The 18,504-nt window shown below is 38.3% G+C and overlaps 1 long non-coding RNA gene across 1 annotated transcript in view; it reads right to left on the reverse strand.

Annotated features, from left to right (window-relative positions):
* The window catches only part of LOC116488710, a 156,397-nt gene that overhangs the window by 9,843 nt on the left and 128,050 nt on the right, over window positions 1–18,504 (reverse strand). Inside the window, exon 4 of the long non-coding RNA XR_004253215.1 lies at window positions 10,671–11,008. This is a non-coding gene — a long non-coding RNA (uncharacterized LOC116488710). The remainder of the gene's footprint in view (window positions 1–10,670; window positions 11,009–18,504) is intronic.

Raw genomic sequence — 18,504 nt, forward strand, 5'->3', positions numbered from 1 at the left:
CAATAAATTCTAAGGTATGGCAGTATTTTCATCATTTTGTTACAAATAGTGATACACTGGGGGGTTTTCACATAGATTAAAAAATCTTAACAGATGCACAAACAGCCAACCTTATATAAAATAACTGCTAGCAAGTAAGTCAAATGTCCATCTGGGACTGCACTTACAAAGGGAAATTCTTGTTCTGAAATGCCCAATGAGTAATATTATTCTCACCTCAAGCTGTGCTGGTGACACAAAAGAAATGGACAGAAGTACCCAACCTTAGGAGTGTAACATAACAGTATTGAGGAGAAAGTTACTTAGTGGGATTTCCAAATGAATCAGTGCAAAGTGCTATGGGTACTGCAATTTACAGAGTCACTTAATGGACCAACTTAGCCAAGCCAAGTAGAACACCACACAAAGAGTATACTGCTGGATTCCTATGTAACTTAGTTCATCCTAGATATTTCTATATAGCAGAATTTCCTCACAGAAAAATTTGCAGTCTATCTTATTGATATAACATGAAGCAAAGTAACAGTAAAAGAAAATTGTAAGGATAGGTCCCATGCAGAAATATTGGACTGAACTTAGAGCTCCTGAACTGTATGACCTGCCTAAACTTACCCATCACCTCAGTGCACAAGCACTTATTCAAGAAACAACACTGAATTGTTTTACGCCCTTGAACAGCAGCTTAACATCTGCAGGAGGAAAAGTTGTGCATTTTAGCTTCATTCCCAAGGGATTAGATGCACTCTTCCATTGTTAGTAACTTTCAAATAACAACTATTTGAAAAGCAGCAGAGTGCCAAAATATCAGATATCTCAATCCAGTCAGAACGAGATGCTCCCAAAAACATTTCTAACACTATGAAATTTCCTCCCCTCCTCAAATATCCAGGGAATTTCTTTGCATAGTACAAGCAGAATAACAATAATGCCTCAGCCTGATATTAATGGTCACAGAGTTCAAGTAAAAGAGCTGCCTCGTGTTATTAGGTTGCACATGAAACAACCAGAATATGCTCAAGAGACAGACTGACTATCATAGTGTTGGTATGAAAGCAGTGGCACTAAGCGAGCAAATAGAGCAAACACAGCAAACACAATTTATTTCTGGGGTAGCTCTGTTGACATCTGCAGACCTATCCAAGCTAGGCAGTCATCCCAAAATAAAAAATTGGCAAGCAAGTATGAATGGTTTCTGGTCCTGACTTCTTGTAACTCCACTAAAGAAGCACAATATAAATCTGCAACCCTGTATCCGGGCAACAATTGAAATAAATCAAGAAAATGCTTGCAGTCATTCCAGATGAAAGAAAAAAAAAAAAAAAAAAAAAAAGAGATTTCAAAATCTATCAGTGCTTATAAACAAGGATGTTACTTTCCCCTTTCTTATCCAGAACCACCCTTAATTGAAAGGATCAGTATCTAAAGCAACTGGTGCTGTCTTGTGCATGAATCCCCTTTGCACCTCTTCCTTCTTATTTCTTCAGTGTTTTTATTAACATTAGTGACTTATCTAAGTATTAGAATGTTTGGCTGCTTGGAAGCTTATCAACAGCAAATTTTATGGGCTGTTTAGTGATGGAAACAGGAGGAGTTGGAGCTCTCCCTTCCCTACTCCCTCGATATGGAAGTCTTCAAGAAGCTGTGGAATGTGCTCTCTGGTATTTTTGGTATCTTTAAAGTGTCAAGAGTGCAGAATTTCTCTTGTCAGTTGTCACAGTGTGACTCACAATTAGAGCCATCTGCTCTGCATTCACCTCCCCAGGGGCACCGCTCATTTTTCACCAACTTCCTGTTGTTGACAGCACAGTTCCTCCCTGTATCACTCTCCACCAGCACCCATACTCCTCACAGACATTGCAACAGGCTTAAACAGATTTCCCTTGGGAAAGCCTTTAGGTTTGTTTTGCTAGTGGTTGGGGAAAACACAGCCTGTTGAGAAAACTCTGAAGGTGGAGGCTGAGTTTCTAAAGTAACTGAACAAATTCCATTGATTTCTTTTTTTCCAGGAAGACTCCATTGTTTTCAGACCTCCTTCAAAAATCTCAGCATTTCCCTAACTCCACTTTTATTTCAAGCAGCAGAGAAGCTTGAAAAAATGAAACATTATTTGTGCTAAGTCCTTCTAGATAACACATGGAAGTGGACAGCCAACACTATCTAAACACTAGACAAACAATTTTTCAAACACTAGAAATAATTTTGAATAACAAAAATCACATGGGCAACACACTGCCTTTCATTTTCCTTCCAACTAAAAATAAAAACAAAAAACAGTCATGCTACAGACTTTTCACACCAAATGCTTCTGCTGAGTGAGGCTAACTACCCCATGCACAGCCACATGCTGATCCAGCTATACAGTTGCTGGGTTTCATTATCTGGACCACATAGAAATACCACCTACACTGAGTATGCCTAGCTGACCTCAGGTAGAACTGTATGTTGCAGATCTACCCACAGCATTTTCCCTTTAAACCCGCATGGGCTGGAAGGTTTGTTGCTTAGGCTCTGATTGATAGTAACTGCAAGTGTTGGCCACCTATATATGCAACTATTTGAGTGACTAGCATTTTTACTCTTTCAAGACTTCATACACTAAGGGCTAGATCCATTTAAGCTCTCAGAAGGCTACCAATTCAGGGAAATAATAACTAATCTTTCAGGGGCCACTCTCTTGGGCATGTACACAAGGCTGAAACTGTAAGCTCCCATGCAGTGAACAGAGAGAATGAATGGACATTTCAGAAAAGGAATGAAAACAGGCAACTGGTTAGGCGTCACCTGCCACTCTTTGCCCAACTGAGTTAACAGAAAAACAAATTTGAAATTCTGCTTTCCATGGGAACTCAGTTTTCCTGATATTATCCCCAATCCTGTAGTAGCATAAAGTGTTAGATATCGACAGATACTGTAATCATTCTTCTTTGTTAGGTCTGGCTTTGATCACGTTCTTCTCTTTTATGTCTACTGCATAAGGTGTAGCCTAACAGAAAACTCAAAAAATCATTGAAGTATAAAAAACAACTCCCACGACAGACCACAAATTGTATGCCCAGAACACTTTTGGCTGAGTCCTTCGGGCAGGTCCTGGGCCCTGTGCCTGACCTGACACTGGTGATAACCTCTAACATCTGTCATGCCCATAAACTGAATAAACTGATGTCATCTTATTTTGCACTACATCCTAGCAATAAAGATTAGTTGCATAACTTCCCTGTGATTTGCTGGGATCTTTCCAGAACTAGTGGTTGGCTTCTCCAAGGAACAGGCTCTCTTATATATTCACACCCCTCTGAACACAAATTTAGCAGACTTCAGATCATGATGCATCTGCATTCATTCAGTCACATCACGTCAATATGATGCACAGAAGCCTTTCATTTGCTTTCTAAATCAGGATAGTATAACAGCTGAAATATTTCTCACTGACCCTGTTCTTCAACACAAAACTGAACTTTTCTTCATTATTTCAACATTCTCTTCACCAGGATTCTATTTAAGGTCAACACAATTTGGGCCCTGCATCCACACTGCTTAAATTATTCCAAAAATATGAATCCTTGCCAGTCTAATCAAGAAAATATGTTCTAAAGAGAGATAAAACACATCCTCCATTTAAAAACACTTTTCCAAAAAGCAGCTCTAAACTCATCTCATAAAACTGTTATGAAATCCCTGGGTCCTCCAAACATGAGGACGAGAACTCTCTGCAGACTAGAATATTAGTTCATATTTGTTGTGTAATCTAGTAAACCCAGACAGAGAGAAATTGGAAAGAGAAAAATGGAGGATTCTATCAGTGCTGCCTCAGATTGCTCATCTAGCTTGTGCCCCAGACTTATCTACACTGAAAGTTTTCAGTGTTTCACAGCTGAATCTCCACTCAAAATCAGCATTCACTGAGGCTATGAAAACCTTAATTGTAACAGATCTCTGCTTGCACGATCAATTTCAGACCTGCCTCTAAATGCATTTGCCACGCAGTACTTATGGTTCTGATAGACTCATATGCAGTCCTGTAGCATATTCTTTTTACAAATGACATACCTATTTATCTGGCCACTGATTAAACACAAACCTCCTGGCCTTAAGGACTCTTTCTGGTAACTGGTAAGTATAGACAGATATCCAGCCTCTCGTGGTTTAACATACAGTACAAAACAGGGGCAGGTATTTTCCAAAATCCTCCATTAAACTTTCTTGTTCTCCTTTCCAGTTCTTCTACAGCGGTAACATTCTCCTCACTTAACAGTCTGAAGGTGGACTTGCATTGACTGGGAAAGACGTTCTGCCTTTGCAAGGCTACCAGAATTGGATGTGACAGTCTATCCCCCAAACTTTATTCTTATTATCTGTGTTTCTGTTTCCTGTTCGTAATTTGACATGCACTTGTATTTTCAGCCCATTCACTGTAGTAATGTCCAAATGCTTTAATTATGGAACCATAATCAAAGCTTCACAGCTAAATAGCTTTTTCTTCACAAATAAAGTTATGTTTGCACCCGAGGTCATACCTGCCAGAACTTGAGAGTTTTAAAAGTAACATCCAGTCATAAAGACTAAGACATACTTTGAAATTTAATGGAAATGCACTCAGTTAATAGTGTGTTGTAGAAGGGCAAAATGGTAATAAGGTTGATTTAAAAAGTAAAATTGCACTGAAGGACCTCTCTTTTCAAGTAGAAACTGTTTAATGTATGAAAACTATTGTGACTGAAGGAATCTGGTTTTGCTCTGAAAACCTCAAGCATTACATCACAGATAGACCTGAGGCCTAGCATTTTAATAATTAATTTCATAAAAGATCCCAAGAGCAATAGAAAGGTCACAAAAGCTATTCCAATCCACGGGCAGTTAAGCAGGAGAATGCTTCAATGCCCTTTAGCCTTAGAGTGTGCTGCAGGACAGGGGAGTTTGGTGCTAAATGACAAATTGAGTTAGAAATATTTGAGCCATAAACCATAGTAAATCTTTTAGCACTTGAAACACCATGTGACACTCCAAACTGAGAGCAAATGAAGTGTTAGTCTAGGCATGTTTAAAATGCATGGGGGCTGTGTTTACTGGATTATCCATTTCTTAACTATGTCTCCTTTAGGAGTCTGCAAGCTGATGTCCAAAGTCCCACCAAAGAAGACCTTTTACAGAATAGTCCTATAGCATGGTGTAAGGAAAAAAAAAATCAAATGCATCTAACTGAAAGCAAAATTATTTAGGTTGCAAAGTCAAGCACAGCCAAATTAGGAAGTGACAGATTTATGTGTGCCTGCATAACCTCTACTCAGCCCTCTTGTAGGTCCTGTGCCCTGAGTGAGGCAGAGGTCCTTTGGAAAAAATAGTATGTGATTATGCAATTAAAGACTATATCCTAACATAGAAAGGGGCTAAATTAAGGTTCTGCTGGCAGCTATAAATATGACATTTCCTAACATTTAAGTTCTGGTCTTTGCAACATTAGCACAGAATTTCTGGCAGGTGACATCTTTGGATGGTTTTTATATATAGGTAAAAACTAATTCTAGTGTGATTCCCTAGCTGTTTCTATGACAGAACTGCTTTCTAGCAACCTGAATTGAAGGATGATGAAGACTCATCTGGAAAAGGATGCTCTTCCTAAAATAGGAACTGCTATGGCCTTGGAGTAGGGTCAACAGAAACTTAATATAAGTTGGTTCTTCATCCTATGTTTCCTGGCCAGTGCTGAACCCAATATGGACATGACAACACTGAAACAAATACTCCTGAAGCCATGATCTGAATTGTACCACACACATTCTTCTTCTTGTGTTAATTACTCCAGTAATAAAGTCCTCAAACTAAATTCAATAGCAATTGTTCCATCCTACTCAATTTTGAATGCCTGCTCAGAGTTTCTTAGGAAGATTCATTTTGTCAGGAACCTTACAGATTACTGCTTCTTGATCAATATTATAACACATTTCCAGGAAGAAGAAGGTCTAAAGAAGCTGGCACCAGCACTGCTGCCACTTCTTCACAGCAAATCCTTCTAGGCCTGTCCTGTTCTGACATGACTCTTTCACAAGCGAGGAGAGCACAAACATTTCTGCTGCTTCATTCACCAACAACCTTCTTGCTCCTCTGCTAAAAGTACACAGCGGAAGCCAGAATAAACTTCGAACTGAATTTAGGTCAATGTACTTCTTGTTATTTTAATCTTTCTCTTCTTTGTTTGTTGGATTCAGTCAAGGAAATTAAATATTAAAAAAGCATGTTAGTGCAATGCTAGCTGAGCCTGTAAAAGTGCCAAATTGATGAATGAAAAGTTACCATAGAGTTGGCCACACTGTACAAGTATATGAATGTATAAAGTCATCACCCTTCAGAATAACAGAAATAGAATAGAATTCTATCCTTCTAGAACCTTAATCCTTATTTTGCATATGTGGCATTTTTGGTTGAAAATTTAGCACAAACTCTGTATATTCTGACAGTCATAGGAACAAAAAAAATAAAATGCTTCTTTCTCTAGCTCTTAAATGCCAAGCAATTTTTAACCAGGAATAAATATTTATAGATAATAAACACAGATCTTAAATACTTTTAAAAATGAAGGGGATGGGGGGAGACAGGGGAGGGTTTGGATTGGGAAATATTTCCATAACAAAAGTAACTCCAAGACACCTTGGTACTCCAAAACATTGTGTGCTCTAAAACACCGTGGCAAACAGTATAGGTACAATTAGGACACTGTTGTCTTGACCACATCATGCAGGAAATGAAAGACTTCTGATTCATGAAAGAAAATAGTAGCACTATTCTTTTAATTCAGAATGACTCAAGAATCTCAGGACTGTCATTCAAAATGAACCAGCCAAATATCTATCAAGATCAACAATACTTTACGTTGAGAATACAACGTTAAGTCGAAAATGAAGGTATTCTCCACTGAGGGGAAAAACAAAAACAAAAACAAAACAAACAAACAAACAAACAAACAAACAAAACTATAAAAGTTGTAGAAACTATTCTGGATGTTCTTTTTAATGTATAATTATCACAATGGAAAAAAAAGATCTTGGGGTCTCTCACCCTTACCCAGAGGGCCAGTGAACCTTTCCAATTGGTTTCAATAGGCTTCACATCTGTCTATATCCTCTTGTGTCGCAAAATGGAAAAGGAATTAAGACAAGTTTAGGACTAACAGCTGGACTTTACAGAACAGCAAATCCAGCATCAGGGCTGTTACCAAACTGATCATTACAGGACAGAAAAATATCCTGTCAATGAGGACCAGATGGAAGAACGGCAATGAGGACTGTATAGCAGATCTCAGAAGAAGTTATCGCTAAGTATTCTGTACAGCTTAAAGCAGACAGGAAGCTCTAGAAGCCTCTGGGCTGAGATGAGAAATTTATAAAGAACTTAGAGGCCAGTTCTGGGTGCAAACTAGTACTGAGCTGGCTCCCACACAAGAATCCATTTAGTTGTAGCAGTGCAATGCTGCACTGTGCTGAACAGACCTAATGAGAAAGAAGCACTGGCTGCCATTTGAGGAACAAGAACTTCACTCTGCTAAGGAACAGCTTGTGAAAAGGTAGATCTATCAGCTCTGGGGTGTGTGACATACCCAGCAGGCAGCTTGACAAAGAAGTCCTCAACTTTGAGCATGTTTTCACTTCAAAAGATCTCACTTGAATGCAAGGATATATGCTGGCAGCAGCAGGCTCCTTTGAGGTACCTTTTCCCTTCTAGACATATTTACCTAAGAAATTTCACGCACAGAAAAGAATGAGTGAAGGGGAATATTCAGATACATGACAGAAACAGGGTTTATTGTTATTTTTTTCTTAGCCAGCACTTTGTTTTCTTTTACTCAAAGTGACAGTCATAAAAAGATATTGTAGCTGAAGCCCACTACGAAACAAACCACACTTCTTGCAATGCAGAGGGTAGGAACCATTATGTTGTTAGTGTGCCATTTGGAAATCGTGCAATGCATCCACTTACTCCTCTATTAAATTAAAGCATTTCCTGTAGCAATCTAGGCCGGATAAAGAAAATAGGTGCTATTATAAAAGCCTTGTTTGACTGGCCTTTTCTTTCTGCAAGCCATTAGAAAATGGTAGCTTATACATTTGAATTGCAGGACCTCTTACCTCCCATCCATTACCAACATGACATAAATGCAAAGGGCTGCCCCTGAAGCCAGAAAAATCCCTGCAGATATACAAGTTGTAAATGAGACAAGGATTTGTCTGTAATGCTTTCCCCAAGTTATATATTCCCTGCACTGCAGGTTCCTATCTCTCTGGCTAGTCACTCTGTTTTTCAGCCTCTGCTCTTCCTGTGAGACCCTCCCGGGTGTCTGCTCCTCCCTGCATTCGATAAGGAGATTATTTGGAATGGAAGTAGACAAGCACAGGTGGTCAGGCCACCTGCTATAATCTATTCAGTGTTTTTGGACAGTATAAGATGGCTTGGATTCAAATTTTTATTTCCTCTCTTTTTTTTCTTTTCTTTTTTTCTTTTTTTTTTTTTTTAAACTAACATTAGCTTCCAATTAATTTATGCAGGTGTCTGAGAAGAATTATCACTACTCCATTGGCTCTCGAAAAGCAATTTGCTAGAGTATTGTACACATGACAACAGGTTCTTCCTCTGCATTATTTCCAAACCTCTGGCAGGCCCAACACAAGTGCAAACCAAAAGCTATTTTAAAGGTTCATTCCCCCTCTCTCTTTCCCTTGACTGCCTGACAGCTTCACATGCCTAATTACCTGCCTGCCCCTGCCAGTTCCCAAATGTTATGTGGCCATGCACAGTGTAAAGGAATATCTCACTCCCTCGTTTGACTGTACTGCAGTCGGGCATAGTCTCAGTCTCAAAGGGCATCTGCATTAGCGATCTACTGTCGCAGAAGGTTTCTTTTTAGTGCCAATTTGCCTAACACCTATACTTGCATTTTCTGGCATCTTCTCAAGTTCACCACTGGTGCAAAACTGTTTGCCTTGTGTTGGTAGGGTGAAGTTGTACACTTGGGCATTAGTTGTACACCCCGAGTGCAGACACCAGTCCTCCACTGCATCACTGTCTACACATGCATCATGCTTGGCTGGGACCAGCAACTGATGCAAATTTCATTGCCTATGGAGACACAATATATGCATAAAGTCCTGCATGCATAACAGGCTACAGTTCAGAGAAGTAAATTACAAACTTACATGTCAAACAGTGAGATTAAAAAATAGAAGGCTCAGGTTTTGGTCAGGTTCTTGTTTACTCTAAAAATAACAATAATAATAATACAAAAAAAAAAAATCAGTGTTGGTTTGAAAGGAGTCACATTTTCCATGAACATCATTTGCATAGCAAGACTTAGTCGGATATTCTCAATTTAGCTCAAGAGGGGAAGGAAAAATCCATTAATTGCATTAAAATCTACGAAAGATGGCTGAGCACCAAATTTAAATGGTGCTTCATAGAGTTGGAGTCTAAATTTGAGTCAGCCGGAATAACCTGAATCCCAGAAAGTGCACTGACAAGGAATATGGAACAGACAAATATGTTTAAGAGCCATTCCACGGTTTGCAGCCAGGGTAAACAAATATTTCCTCATCTTATTCCATGTTCAGCTTTTATAATCATAGGAGCACTTTTTATATATTCAGCAGAAACATTTATGCCAGATTTTAACATATCTCAAGAAAATTTTGGTTAAACATATCTGAATAACTTTTGCTTAAAGTAAGGTTGGGTTTCCTTGTCATGCATATCAAGCCTACTACAGAAAACACTAACAAACCCTGAGGTCATTTTATGGCATGCATCTATAGGAGCACAACTAGTAGCAACGAATGCAAAACAAGCCTTTCAGGTGCACTTGTCATGAGTGCTCTTTGGGGTCTAGCAGTTAACAAAGAGCAACAGTTTTATAAAGTCACTTGAGAAGCTGAAGCTGAAGTACTTATTCCAGAGCTGATATATGATGTTAGACAACTTGCTTTTCATCTCAGTATTTGTTTCTGCCTGAACAAACTAGGAATAAGTTTATTTTGTTCTGTCGGCTTTAAAAGAAAAATGACTAGTCATATCATTATTCATTACTAAACATTCCTTCATTTGCATTTACATATGATATTCCTGTTTCTCGAGGTGGTATTTTGCAACATATTAAGTCAGATGCATGCAGTGTTTCATTTATGTTGTACATATAATCTTTTCTGGGATCCTATAATTTGCCCACAGAATTTATTTAACCCTTAGCTCTTAAGATGACAGAAAATTGGACTCAGCAAGCCAACAGTGTAGACCTAACTGAAAACACATCTTTGGAGTATACCAATGATACAAAGGTTTACCTGTGGTTGTGAAGGGAATGTATGTGGACTCTTTCACAAAGAAACACTGTGTATGCCATTCTCCTCAAGAGTGTGTCTTTTATACCTTCAGTACCTACAGGAGTGATCAGGAATGCACAGAGTTTGCATTCCTTCAGATACGCTATCTGAAAGTGTTGCCCTTTGTTTGCTTTCCTCCTGTTTTGTTCTACTAGTCTTTCATTGTAAAAGAGACCTGTTTATACATTACATTTTTCTTGGTCTTCTTGGCACCTTGCTGTCAAACGCTACTCCAGATTGATCCCTTGATTTACAATGTAGTGGAAGTACAGTCTATGTAAGTTTTAGTAACAGACAAAAAAACATACTCACCATCTGATGATTTCATTTCTAGCTTTCCACCACCTTTTGTTATTTCAGGGTATTTTTTCCTGGTGGGAACAGGCGCATTCAGCTGTTGTTTTCATGCTGAAAGTCTGTGTGGAAGCATTTCCCTGTTTTTTGGTGGCTTTTTTTTTTTTTTCCAAGACATGTCTTTCAGCATGTTTCCAAAGGCTTGGAATCAGCACATTGTGTTGTGACATGTGCATACTTGACATTGCTTTGTTCTCTGACTTCCTTTTGCTTGCAATCTTTAGGAAGTTATTTCACAATTAGCAAGGAATTTTGAGTCAATGTTATTGCAGACCCAGCATATTGTCCTCTGCCATCTGCAAAGAAGAAAGGATGGAAGAGCAAGAGGGAAGAAAGTAATTTTAGTGTTTTTAACTGGTTGAAACACATAGCATTCTAGTTGTAATTCACTGCTCAGAGAGTCATAGCTGTGGCTGCAGCCATTTGAGAAAAAGAGTTTTGGTATTATTACAAACATCTGTAACTAAAGGAAAAGCTAGAGAATTACAGCAACTGGCCTTAGCTTTGACACAATGTTTCTGTGTTGTGCTCCAGTTTTGCAATTTTCTCATTACAGAATAAAAGTGAAAAGGTACCAGTTTTCCTGAGAAACGTATCTAGAATTAACCTTTTCTTCTCAGCTTGGCATCTTTATGTAAATGAAGGCTTTTCATGCAGCCTTTAAACAGAGCTGAAATAAATATCAGGTATTATTTGGTCTCAGTGGCAAATATATTCATTTTTTAGCTGACTTTTTGAACAGCAAATCTTATGGTGTTATTTTTCTTGCTGAATTTTAGACCACCAGCCCAGACCAGGCATCAATTTGTTTTGAATTGCTTCCCTGTCTGGCAACCACAGCTGAAGAAAGATAGGAACGGCACCACCTTGGGAATGAGAGGATATCTTGAAAGCTGTTTTGGAAAAATTTTGAAAGGGAAAGCCCTGCTTTCCTACAGCCCAGTCTAGCACCACATGTGCCCCTTGTACGTCAGGTGGGACTTGGGGTCTACGTAGGGTCCATTCCTCCAACATAGGATGTCCTATGCCCAGTCACTTTCCTGCAGGGGCTGGATGCATTGCCTTTTGAAAGACTGTGGTCCTAACAGAGGCTGGCAGCTGCCATAGGTGTCTATTTATAATTCACATAGCAATACTGAGAACACCATTAACATGGTAAAGGTACTGAAATTCTTACCGTCATGCTACAAGAATAAGAGTAGCACTAAGAAACTGCAGAAGAAAGCAAGCAATCCTAAGTACATACCTAGGTTAATATAAAAGAGACCTTCTCAACCTGCAACTCTGTCTGCAGCTAGCTTATTTCTGATACAAATTTTGTTATGCCTGCAAAAGCCCTGAAGAATTAGTGTGATGCTCAGAGATATAGAGGTTTACAAACCTCACTGACTTCCAAAATTAGACCCTCACTACTAAGTGCCTGAATGTGGAAAGGAGTCAGAGACATACACCGTGATCAGCTTCTTACTTTAGTGAGACATCTCATACATCATGGTGTAAAGCACATATACTAGACCTTGCTGAACATTAGCTCATTCTGGATGTAAACACTCAAGTTCTAACATTTTGGCATGACTGCATAGTAGATGTATGATTTATAACACCATCAACTAGGCAAATTTAGTTTATCCATTTTGGGGGAGGTAGGGAAAGAGCATTCTAGTCAGTATTTTGAGAAAGTTTCTCTTTAAGTGCCATAGAATACACATTATATATAATTCAAAACACTTTTTTTTTTTTTTTTTTTTTTTTTTTTGGTCAGGAAGCCTTATCTTCCTGTTGAAATGGAGAGAGTCTTTCTTAAATTAAGTAAAACTGTAATGAACCTACTGCTTCAGACTTCAAGAACAGACTTAAGGAAACACTTTTTTTTTTTTTTTTTTTTAACAGATACCTACGGGAACTCGATGCATCAGTAATGAGTCTCTGATTTATTGTGCTAAAGACTCCATCTACTCCCCTAAAAAATATGTCTTGAGTATGTCTACACAGTGCACTGGAGCATAATACACAGACACCCAAATAAACAGCAGCTAAAATAACTACTGAACTGGATGCCATAGGAGTCTTTGGCTTTGAATAGAAACACTGAGTCCATCAGAGTAACAGCAAGTCCCAAATAATGAGTGATTATTCAAATACTGAGCAAGACAAAATGATTTAGATCCCAAACTTTACAACGCTGCCTAATTTCTTTCATAGTGAACTCTTCCAATGAAATCTGTATTTCAGATTTCAGTAGTAGAGGGCAAGCACAACTGAAAGCCTGTACAAGAATCACTTGCAGTGCAACAAGGAATAAAATCTAAAAGTATATATTTGCCAGAAACACAGTGATAGTAATGGGTATAACTAAAGCAGAAGGAAAGGAGATTATGGTGTAAAATCTATACACAGGAAAAAATAATCAACAACAATAAAATTCTTCCTTAAAAAAGAAGTTTTTTTTTTAATATTGGAGATTTGGGGGTTTGCTTGTTTTGGTAGTAATTCCCCATGATTCATTTTCCTAACTCCATAATCGAAGGATTACAATGTATGAAGCATAAAATGAACCAGAGCAAAGAGTAAACTGTCTCTCCCTTGCAAACTTGCTTTCAGTCATTCAGAAAAGTTTTCTGTCACTGGAATTTTCCTCCAATGCAAAAGACATTGTGTCTCCCCACTCATGATAGTTGCCCTAATTGGAAGTTAGTATAATGTCCTTTCCTGCATAGAGAACACTGGACAACTCCTTACACATTAAATAATTCCTTTGGTAATACATTTTCCACATGCAGACATCCAAATTGATATGCTTGTATAGTAGGTAACTGCACATAGCCACAGATAGATTCAGAATATTCCTCTAAAAACTGCTCAGTTTATTTATTTCTTTTTTAACAGAACGTATCAGAATAATTTATCATTTTTCAGCACTGGTGTCATTTATTAGTGTTATCTTAGTTGTACTACTTTCCTTGTCACATCATAAGTTAACCTTTCCTAATCACTACCCTGGACATTTACCAGGCTTTCCCTGGGGATATGTTTAACTAGAAACACGATTTTCCTGTTATTATGTACTCCAGGGCTCTGAAAGCTCATGTTGATTCTAGTCAGAGACTGTAAATAAGTCCTTGTGAGTCTGATGCTGGGGAACTTAATGTATTAAGTAGATATGTGCCTAGTTTAAATGAACTCCATAGTCTGCGGAGTGGTAAGAGTCCAATCCTTGAAGAACCCTGCCATTTACTAAACAGTGGAAGTTTTGGAAGCTTAATAGAAATAATTTAATGTCTTCCTCCTTTCTCCAAACACCCAGCAGTCATCATTCCCTAAGCACACTTCATTGGCTGGGCAAAGCACTCTGGTGCTGTGAAGGACCATAAACAACTGCTGCCTAATCCCCTTCAAATCTACACTGGACTTAAACTAGGCACTGAAGCATCTGCACAACCTAAACGTTTTCCCTATCAGCAGTTTCCTATTGTCCCTTCTCTGCCGCTTGCCATGCGCGTGGGTTAAAGGAGTGTGGGACATGTGGGTTAAAGGAGCATGGGACATTCTCCTAAAGCTGCAACCAGATGCTTAATCCTGGCACCAACAAGCAACAAAATGGTAGTCAGAGATCCTGGAAAAGGAAAAGCTCCTTTGGAAACCACTACAAGGAACCACTTAACTTTACAGAGAAGTAATTCATGTGATAGACCATTACAATTCAGTACAAAACTAGAACAATACCTTGAAGACCAAATGGCCTGGTTAAAAAAAAAAAACAAACAAAACAAAACAAAAAAACAAACAGCCAAACAGTAATTGCCAGTTTTCATTAGCAGAGACACTGATAAAACAAAGAGTTGACCATACCACATCTACACTCTAAGGGATATTTTTCTGCCTTAACAGGGCAAAGTTATTGCCAATACATCTAAAAATAAAGTTTTCTGAGCATAGGAGGGGATCCAACAAGAGACGTCCAGCTGTGCTGAATTAAAGCACTCCACTTAAAACATCCCATCAATCACAGAGCAGCAGAGTGCTGACGTTATTTGTATGAAATGTAAGAGTGCTATTACTCACCTGCAATTAAAAAGAATAGTTTGATTTGGTTTCTTGCCGAGAGTTATGTGAATATTTTCCCTTTTGCCAGGTTATGAATTTTGCCAGCTTCCATAATCTGAAGGTAGCATTCCAGGTTCTGACTAAATCATGAACAATGACATGATACAAGTCAGAAAATTTTGGAGGGAAAATCATTATTTTTCTGAAACCTAAATTATAAATCCATTTTATATATATTTTATATATCTATATTCTCTGCAGTAGGCTGGTCTGCAATGTCAAGAAAACACAATTTTAATTGGCACACTTGTTGGCACAGTTGACAAGAGTCCAAGATCTGTATGGAGACTGAATTATTCCATCCTCCCTAGATTTGGACCCTCAAGGCATGGATTAAGATGAGACACTAATGGGGCAGCATGCAAAAGCTTGTATTACTGAGACAGATCTCCTCCATGGATAAAAAGAAATAGGAACCTTCAAACTTATAATTCTAAATGAGAACAAAGCTACAGATAAGGGAAAGGGGTCAGACAAGGATCTAAGCAAAGATTGGTAATGTAATGAAAGCATCAGAGCCATCTAGAGGGGATTTTGGCTAGATTACATCTTCCAACATTAGGAACAAGAAGTCCACAAGGCTCTGAGTGCAGGCTTATACCATGTCTGGCAACGTGAAACATTTCACGTGCGTTAAATGTGAATGCAATTTAAAAGACAGAAGACAAGCAGAGGCAAGTAAAGAGAATTATTCTGTAGATGGAAACTCTCTGGCTAAATGCATTCGATTCTTTTTTTTTTTTTTTTAGCTTCAAAATTATAGTTTTCTACATATTATAGCAACTCTTCTTTTTAGCTGACATTGAGCATGTCTCCTAACAAATTACTAGAATTTCACAACATTCATCAGGGTAAGCCCAAATAAAAACTTCAGGGCATCAAAAAATCTTTTTTTCACTCCCAGAAACATTTGCCTGATTATTTCCCTCACAGAAGAAAAAAAAAAAAAACAAAAAACAAAAAACATAACATGAGAGGAGCACCTGTGCAGCCATCTTAGAGCAATGTGTTGATTCAGCCCACAGGGGCATCAAAGTCAGTGAGCCAGGACTGGAGCACTTAGCCCTCGGTATAAGTTTCAGCTGCATCTTGGTGCTGTATTAGACAGTCATCCAGGTGTCCATATGCACACCTTTGATTTCTGAAGGAAGGAAGTCAACTTTGTGAGCCCAAAGGAAGCTGCAACATACTTCAATGAGGCCCCTGTCTGAAGTCTTTGGAAGATCCCACAAAGCACTGACCTAACACAAGCACATATAGCCAAGAAACACGATCCATGTGTTGCAAAAACAGGCCTTTTTACTACCCACTGGAGAAAAAAAATAATACATTATACTGTGTTCATTTGTGAAAATATATCTCAGAAAATAAGGTATGCTGCCCCTTGAGCTTTCTAGCCCCATTTTCTCAACACATGACTGAATTCTCATGCAGAGCAATTGCCTGGAGGCCTCATTTCTATAGAGCTTACACCATGTTATAATGCAGGGAAAGGTTATCAAAAATGCTAGCAGGAAGTGCACATAAACAGTTTCCTTTTGTTGTATCACTCTCTTCCCCAAGGTATTCTGGATCTTTCAGTCTCAATTACAAGAAGCCATTTAAATTCTTTATTCATAGAGTTGACACTAAAAAGCAATGACTACTCAGTATCTTACAAAACACGTTTTTGTTTTGTTTTGTTTTGTTTTCATGCAAATCTTTATATATCAGTTCCTTTTCTTTTGTTTTTTACCAATTTCCCAAACTTCTTGAGGATGCTTGAGGAGTTAGATAACACAAAATAACCTGTCTTCTCATAGAAGAAAGAGACGGAATAATTTGAAACTAGCTTATCTTAGAGTCATATCCTGTCATTGATTTTTTCAGTGCTCCCTATTGATTTCAGCGGTGAGTACCACATGCAGATCAATACCAGGATATGGTCTTTATTTATTAGTATACTTCTGGTCATTTCACTCTACACTAATGCCTCAAAACATATGGAGTTAATTATGGCATTCAACATTAGTTTGGCCTTTTTTATCTTTAGAGGAGAGTTAAGTATTAATTTGGTCAACAGAATAATTTGAAAGGATTGTTTGGTGACTTCTTGGTCATTGGTCCTTTAAAGATCCTGTGACATATATTTCAGGACAGGACTGAACTACAGTAGCAGAGTCACATGGATAAGCATGCCCTTTGACTAGCCAGTAGTTGCACACTAGCACTGGTACAAGGTTCCCTGTAGCAGTTTCAGACAGTATTTTGGCAATGAGAAACTCCCTGCATTGAGCCAGGGGTCTGATTCTTCTGATCTAGTCTAATATTTTAATGTCTGCACGTACTAAAGGGATACATGTTGGGCAATTAGATGAAAGTTCACATACTATAAATTTCTGAATGCCATCAATACCTTTTACTTCAGGGGTCTGGAAGAACCCTTAGAGAACTGCAATTTTCAAATGGTTCCAGAGGTTTAACCTTTTTTACCTTCTAGGGCTTGGAGCCCCAGGTGATCCGAGAAAAAAAAAAAAAAAAAAAGTCAGTATGTATTTACAAACTAGCCACCATGACGTGGGATGAATTACAACAAAATTTTGCCAATTGCTATGGTTCATAGTTAAACTTTGGCCCCCAAGTTGCAATCAGGCCCTCTGCCACCCAGAGCCCTACTGGCTGTCTGAGAGCTCTACAGTGGAGTGCAGCGTATCTGTTTAAAGGGGACAATGGCAGTTTGAAATTTCCAGTTTTGATAAACAATTTAAAGTGCACAAGAAGCAAGACATGAATTGTCTTTAAAGAGATGGTGCCTTTTCACTTCTCTTTTTCCACAGCATTTTCATCACAGATAGGAAAATATTAGCCATTGGACTAGGCGAAAGTTCTTCCTCTTCCAAAATCCAAACTTATACACTGAGTTGTAACATTTGCAAACCTAAAATTCAATTCAGCATTAAAAAGTGAAGTAAATAGAACCCTTCCTATAGTCTACTATTACATTACCCTCCTATACTCTGAATAAAGTACCAAAATATTCGTTCCCTGCATTCAGAAGGCCTTTTTAAAATAAATAAATAAATAAAGGCAGAAAAACAAATAACCTTGTCATTACTTCTACATTAGAGCAGAAAACAAACAGTTGAAAACCGTTTTCATCTATTATATGGTCAGTTCATCCTTCTATTCAGATGCAATAAATGGACAGCTGCTTATCATATCATAACTACTGCATAAATCTAGGTATGTTTGATTAAACTGAAGAGACCAAAAGAACAAATGAGCAAAGAAAAGAAACCAGAGGGAAAACAGAGCTTCACCATTTGCTCAACTGCCTTGGAGCTATAGGAAACATCAGTGTTCTATTGACTTTGCTTCTCTTGTGCTCATTTACATCACTGCAGGGCCTGGCCTGTGTTTTAAGAAAATACTGTTCTTTTTCAATTGTTAAGTAGTGACAAAGTCCAGGTGACCCTACCACAAAGTCTGAGTGGTTTATGTCGAGCCTAGAGACAGTGACTCATGAAGTCACAGATGATCAGTTGATAAATGTCACCGGTATCAGAAACTTGGCCATTAACATGAGTGATGTGAGAACTAAGAGGTTAAGTAAAAGCTACCTTCATAATGAGTTTGTGATACAGAAAAGCAACATTATGAGCCAGGCTTGGATTTTTGTTTTTGTTTCTCATTTCCCCTTAAGGTGGAT

The sequence above is a fragment of the Aythya fuligula genome, chromosome 4 (assembly GCF_009819795.1).
Source record: "Aythya fuligula isolate bAytFul2 chromosome 4, bAytFul2.pri, whole genome shotgun sequence".
NCBI classification, from domain to species: domain Eukaryota; kingdom Metazoa; phylum Chordata; class Aves; order Anseriformes; family Anatidae; genus Aythya; species Aythya fuligula.